Genomic DNA, 6,700 nt, shown 5'->3' with positions numbered 1-6,700 from the left:
CCTGAATGCCTAAAGGATGTTTTAGCGCTGCCCATTAGGAAGGCTGTATAGCGATCTGGGGTGATCTAATAAGTAAAGAGGCTTTAATCTCCCTGGAAGAGCTTGAGAACAAGCTGGGGGAGCCCTCGCTTGCTTGAAATATGCTCAATTAAAAGGTTGGTTACTGAAGTCTCGAGTAACTTTCGGGGCTGCAGGCTTTTTGGAGGAGTGTGTGTTAGCAGAGTCCATCAGACATAAGCAGGTTTCAAGCTGGTATTGGGAGATTCTAGTAGGGTTGGGTGGTGAATTTATATTGGCCGACACTCTTTGGGGGAAGGTTATGACGCAGGAGAAGGTAACACAATGGTGGGAATCATCTATGCTATCTTTGTTCAAGATAGTAAAGCCTGCGTCTCTACAGATGAACCATCTGTTTACTATACATAGAGCCTACTTATCCCCAGGAAGGCTCTCTAAAATAGGAAAAAGCAAGGCAATAAACTGTCCTAAATGTGATTTCCAGGATGCCACTGATGTACATATGTTTTATGATTGCCCAGGGGTGGCTCTTTTTTGGAAAGAACTGTGTAATTCCCTGTTAAGTATGTTGGGACGAGAAATTCGGGCAACTCTTCCTTTGATTATTTTCGGGCATTTACAGGAGCAAGACTCGCGAGGAGGTGATGGTGGGAAAGGACATAATGACATAAAGGTCATAAGAATTTGATTTTCTTTTCCATTTTGGTGACCAGGAGGGAAATATGTCAAAAATGGATGTTGAATTCCCCCCTCTTCTCATGGATTGGCTTCAGGCTCTCTTCTATGTTGCAAGAATGGATCTGGAGGTGGGAGGTTTAAATAAGAGGAAAGAGTAAATGTGGGCCCCTTTGATTAATTGGGAAAGAGGTCAAGAGAGGTGATATTAGGACAGGAAGGGTTTAAGATTAGGTGTCCGCAGATCAATGTCCAATGATTATTTTTCCTCCCTCGTTAGATTGGTCAGTATGATCACCTTGTCTACCACAGGATTTCTAAATGAGAGGAAATGGGGGCTCCTCAGCATGATCAGCTTCATTCTTGAGAGGGTGCAAAGAGCAACTATGGGGCTGCATTAGGAGTCTTGAGGTGTATGAGGACAAAAAAAAAAAAAAAACAAGTGAATGGTAAAGAGAATTTTGTCTTTTTGTTTTGATCGAGACATTCCAGGTCAAAATGTTGGCACTTGAAGGAAATCAATGAACTGAACTGTTGAAATTATAAATTAGAAAAAGTACAGGGACGAAAAAAAGAGATTATTGAAAGTAACTGGAAAAGACTTTTGGAAACCTGATTTGACAAGAAACCTGAATTTGACAAGCTACTAAAATGATTTTTGACAAAGGGTCCTAGAAGTGAGACCGAAAGCTGTAAATAACTGCTGAAAGAAGATTAAATATTTTGTTTTTGATTTTTGCTGCATAGTTACTAAATGTTTCTCTTTTACTCACTGATTCTTTATAGATCATGAATAACATTATCCAGCAGGGTAGGAAGAACAGGTGCTCTGAATATATGAGTATTGGTTTGCCAATTGTGTGTGTGATCTTGTGCCTGATATTGATTGTGGGAATGACTGTTCCTGATAAGATTAAAGCCACCCATACTTCAGCTTTAGAGACAACTACTGCATTAACAGCGATAGAGAAGTTTAGGTTAGATGAGAAGTATTTACACGTAAACAAGGCACAAGGGGAACTTTCTTCTAACGTTTTCTATTGTTCATTGAATGAGTATGTTGAGACGATGGATGCGAGAAATTCTTATGCGTGTACGCAGATTCCTTCATCAGTTGAAGGAGTTCCCTATCATAGTTTGCCCCTTACTTATGGGATAAGTTGTAGTCTGTTACTAACACGATTCTATAACCAGGTGTACATTCAGTATTTCTATTCTAACCATGACGTGTTTTCGTTTGTCCCGATAATTAGATATCTTAATAGAGTAGCTAAGGACAATGACATAGTATTAGTGAGAGGTTTCTTTGGGCCTACATTAACTTTTGGCACCTGACATGCTTGCTTACACCATTCGAAAAGAGCTTTTTAGATCACACAGATGACAGTAGAAAGGCATTAAAGGAGAAGTTAGAAAAATGCTTAGAGAAAAGGACTTTTAGAAATAATTATGCTTTTAGAGAAATGAAAACACAAGGGAAATTAGCTTTTGATGCACAACATGTAAGAAAGCTTTGTGTATATAGACCTAAATATCGCACTGACACTTTGTTTGTGGGATCGAGTGAATATAGACATCTGTTTTTGTTTCAGAGTAAATGGACGTTTATGTTGAATGGACAGGATCCAGCGAGTCCTGGCATATATTACATTTGTGGGCCTTATGCTTATTACCGTCTTCCAAGAGGATGGTATGGCACATGTTATTTGGGGATAGTTTTCCCTAAGGTATTCCAACTTGATGACTTGCAAAAATTACCAAAATTAACTGAGTTACATCCCATTAACCAAAAGAAAGTCTCTCCTGGTATAGTGGGAGATATATTTGGAGCAATGTGTCATTCAGTAGCAGTTGTTCCGAATTCTATAAAGATTCGAAGGTTTTCAACTATTGTGGATAACATGTTGACAAATTTTTCAGCAGCCATGATCCTAATGGAAATAGAACTGACTGCGGAACGATCTATGACTCTTCAGAACTGCCTTGGGTTAGACATTCTTTTAGCAAAAAATGGTGAAGTTTGCAAAATGCTTAATTCGAGGCATTGCTGCTTGTATATTCCTGACAAAAGCAAGGAAATTAGAAACTTACTTACTAATATAACTAATGAAAGTGCTGATTTGAAAGAATTGAAAGAACCAGATGTTTTGGGAGAAAGTTGGCAAAGGATTTGCTTCAGTGGGAAATTGGCTCAGCAACACTGGGAAAAGGATATTATTGAAAATAATACAAGGGATATTGATTATTGTGATTTGCATAATTGGAATAAGTAAATTGTGTAGAGTGATTAAACTAAAGAAAGTGAAGAATATTCAGAGGAGGGAAGAAATGAAAAGGGAAAATTTGTTTAGGGAAAATTCGAAAAGAGGACAAAGACTAAGAGACAGCGAGATGACAGAATTTTAGCTGAAGCAGAAAATTTGTGTGGGGAGATTTAAGTGTGATGACATTTAGTCATCAGAGGAGGGATTGTTAACGCTGAATTTTACTAATTAATATTCATGTATTCTGAGTGTTGAATTTGCATAGAAAATGAATTAACTTAGAGAAAAATAATGCACGCATTTGAAGTTGCACCCACTCCTCTAATGGCTGCATGGAGAAATAAATTGTGATTTTCCATTGTATCGACCAAGTGCTTGTAGCTGAAATTCTTTCTCATGAGAACTGATTACTAGAAGATGATGTATTAGCTAGGGATACTACGTTATACTTTGTATGTGTAAGGGTGACCTTCCCAGGAAAAGACAATGGATGCACTGACTGGAGTATAAGCTGCAACAAAATTGATACCTGACAAACCCAACAACGAGTACAGGAGAAGAAGAGCCAATGATCGACATGTAAACTCTGTTCTAGTAAAAACTTAGATTTGGGGTTTTATTTTCATTGGAATAAATGCAAACATGCGTTTCTTTGACCAATAAGGATGTGGGAAGTAGTTTTAGGAAAACTAACTTAGCCAGACTTCACCAAGAAGAGGACACAATTTTTCAATTTTTCACTTGGCCATTAGCTTTATTCTTTCGAACTGCACAAAGATCCCATTTTCCTATTATCCTTTTCCGAACTGCATGAAGAAACTTTGCTTTTCCTGAACTTTAATGTTGAATTCTGATGCCTTGCTGATTGAACTGATGTCCAATTGACGAAGACTGTCACAGCTTGCTGAACGATACTGAGGCCAGTATGATGATGTTACTGATTGATATGTCTATTTGCTTTTGTCCCTAGGTGCCAACCGTTATACTTTTGATAGAGCCATAGTTAGATGTTTTTCCAAATTTGTGTTGACTAAATTGTTTTCCATGAAGTCCAAACTTGCTATTCTAATTAGGAGGTTAGTTAGGGTATTCTCTGATGATGCTTGCTACATGTAATTACAGTTGATGTGTTTTCCTTGCTGAATCTAAATGTGTGTCATTTTGTTTGAACAGTTATCCTTGCTATTAATTTGTACTGTAACCTTAGAATGTGTAGTGGCTCAAGCTTTGATTTGATTGTGATTCTTTAGGTGCTTTGGGCAGCCAGTATTGTTTCTGTATGTTTATCATTTGATTTTGAGACTATACATTGTTAATATAGGGAAATAAACATTCTAACTTATACATAAAGGTGTGTTTATTCATGGCCGAGAGGGCATGGTGTGTGGAAATACTGATTCCTATTGATTACTGATGTCACTGATTGTTACTGCTATTGATTTGTATTGGTACGGGGTCACATGGTGGGAACTACTCGAAGCGCTGCCAAAAGGTCCATCGGCCTATACGTGTCTCCTGTAAGTTCACTTAATAAGGTCTGACGCTGCTAAAAGATGTTGCAGGTAAAATCGCAATGGGGGAAGGAGAAAGGTCCCCCTGTGGTGCTGGGGAAGCACAGCAGCAGTGTGTTTGCTGGTGTTTGTTGTTGAGGTCATTGAGGATTGGCTCTGGTGGCAGTTGTGGTGTTGCATTGGATGGTCGTGGACAGGCTCAGGAGGACTTGCCTTTGGTGTGCCTTCAGCTTGTGAGAGGTGTGCCTGCTGTGCGGTCATGCTGCGGCCTGCATTAAGTAGTCCCTGATGTGGGTGGGGCTTCTGTTGGAGGGACAAATGGTGAGTGGGAGAACCAGGGTGGAAAAACTCAGGCAGTGACGGTGTCACTTGGTCAAATGGCAACAGCTGGATTAGGCTGGAACAAGCAGCAACTACAGGCCACAGGCAACTGGCAGGCTAGATGCCCAGGTGCCTACTCGTTAGTGAGAGTGATAAGGAAATATAAGCCCAGATTTAAGAAGCACTAGCTTCATTTTTTTAATGCTAATGTGGCATTAGGCTTCAAAAACCGCCGTACCATATTTATAAAGTGGTGTTATGTGTGCATTGCGCCCCTTTGAAACCCTTTGCGCCACATTATGCATGCACCATGCATAATGTATGCAAAGGGGGCATTCCTTGGGTGTAGCACCAGTTTTCTTAAATATGCCCCTAAGTATGGTAACTATTTGAGAGAGAATGCTCAAAACCAGAGCTGATGCAAACATGGATGAAGTTTGTTCATGTGTATTATGTAGTGAAGAGCGTGATTTTATTAACGAATATAATGAAAGAGGTATAAACAGTATTGTGGAATTCCTATAACCTGATGCCCAGGACATACTGTTTAGGGTCAAGGACAACAAGTTTTCATGTTTATTTTGTCCTTGGGACAAGTAGGTCCAACCCCCTGCAGCACAAACCCTTTGGCTGTCAATTAACAGGGAAGAGAACTATATGTAGTTGAGGTAATATTTGTGTCCATATGTAACGCTGTTTGAACTTGCACTTATGGTTCATTAATGCAAAATCTTTACTAGTAGAGTGAGCATTGTAAATAAATTTTGCAAGCTCGGACAGCACAATTGACAGTGGTTCCAGTATAAAAAAGTGTGCACACGTTCGAAAAGTTTAACAATATGAGGTTACTCAGAATGCTCCCAGAATGCTCTCTGATTAGGTGCAAAAGTTTGCAGAAGCTTGTAATCAAGATTGATGATTATTTGCATTAAAAATAAAATGTTCAGAAAACAATGCAACTAGGAAAAAAACGTTTAGCTAAATTACGGTTAGATTTGAGGTTCCATTTCTTTGAAGCATCATTTAGAAAATAGGTTGATGCATGCTTGCATTTTCCCAAAAATATTCATAATGGTAAATCAGTGTGACCAGTTCCAACAAGATTATGGGAAATGTGAAAATAACAAGCATTGGCATAGCCAACCAATCCAACATTGGTGGTTAGTCTTTTGATACCGCCAATGGGTGTCTTGTTTTGATATAGCTTTTAAACAACTTTATTGCTGTAGGAGCTGCCAGGCCCTCACCATTGTAACAAACATGGGCAAGAAGCAAAAAAAAAAAATGTTGGTCTCAGAAGCACATATTGCCAAAGTAGTTCCTGGCACTGAATAAATCTACCTTGTGTGCCAATATGTTCATTGTGAAAGAGCAGAATGTTATCACTCACAAAAAGCCAGACAATGGATGGATAAAGAGAGAAAAATAATTTTGATAAAACAAAAAGTCTTAACACCAGACCTAATTAGGGGCCTAATTCTTAATGTCACAAAAGAGCACCAATGGTATTGAATTAGTGCAGAATTATGGCTTTCATGAATTCACAAGACTTTACAGAAGTAGACCTAGAAATCATACTCACCCTAGAAGAACTTCTTCTTCTGCCCTTGTCAGGATCAAATTTCCACCCTTTCTCATTGTGGGAAAAGGTTAGAGAAGAGCTGGTGAAAATCCTTCAAACATGCAAGTTAGTAGATTTGCACAGACTCGAAAGCATTCCAGCCCTGGAGTTATTGTTTATTGCTTCCTCCAGCCCCAGTATGTAGGCCTGTTGAAAGATGGTAAAATAAGGAAACTGCTAGTATTCAAGCCCTTCTATAGTATTAGTCCTGGCATAACCAGAGAGGCTATTATCTGAGCTCTTATATAATGAGATTGCTGCCTTAATTCATCACAGCTCTACATGACACC

This window comes from Pleurodeles waltl, chromosome 8 (genome assembly GCF_031143425.1).
Source record: "Pleurodeles waltl isolate 20211129_DDA chromosome 8, aPleWal1.hap1.20221129, whole genome shotgun sequence".
Classification (NCBI taxonomy): Eukaryota; Metazoa; Chordata; class Amphibia; order Caudata; family Salamandridae; genus Pleurodeles; species Pleurodeles waltl.
Note: the sequence above shows the minus strand (reverse complement) of the source record.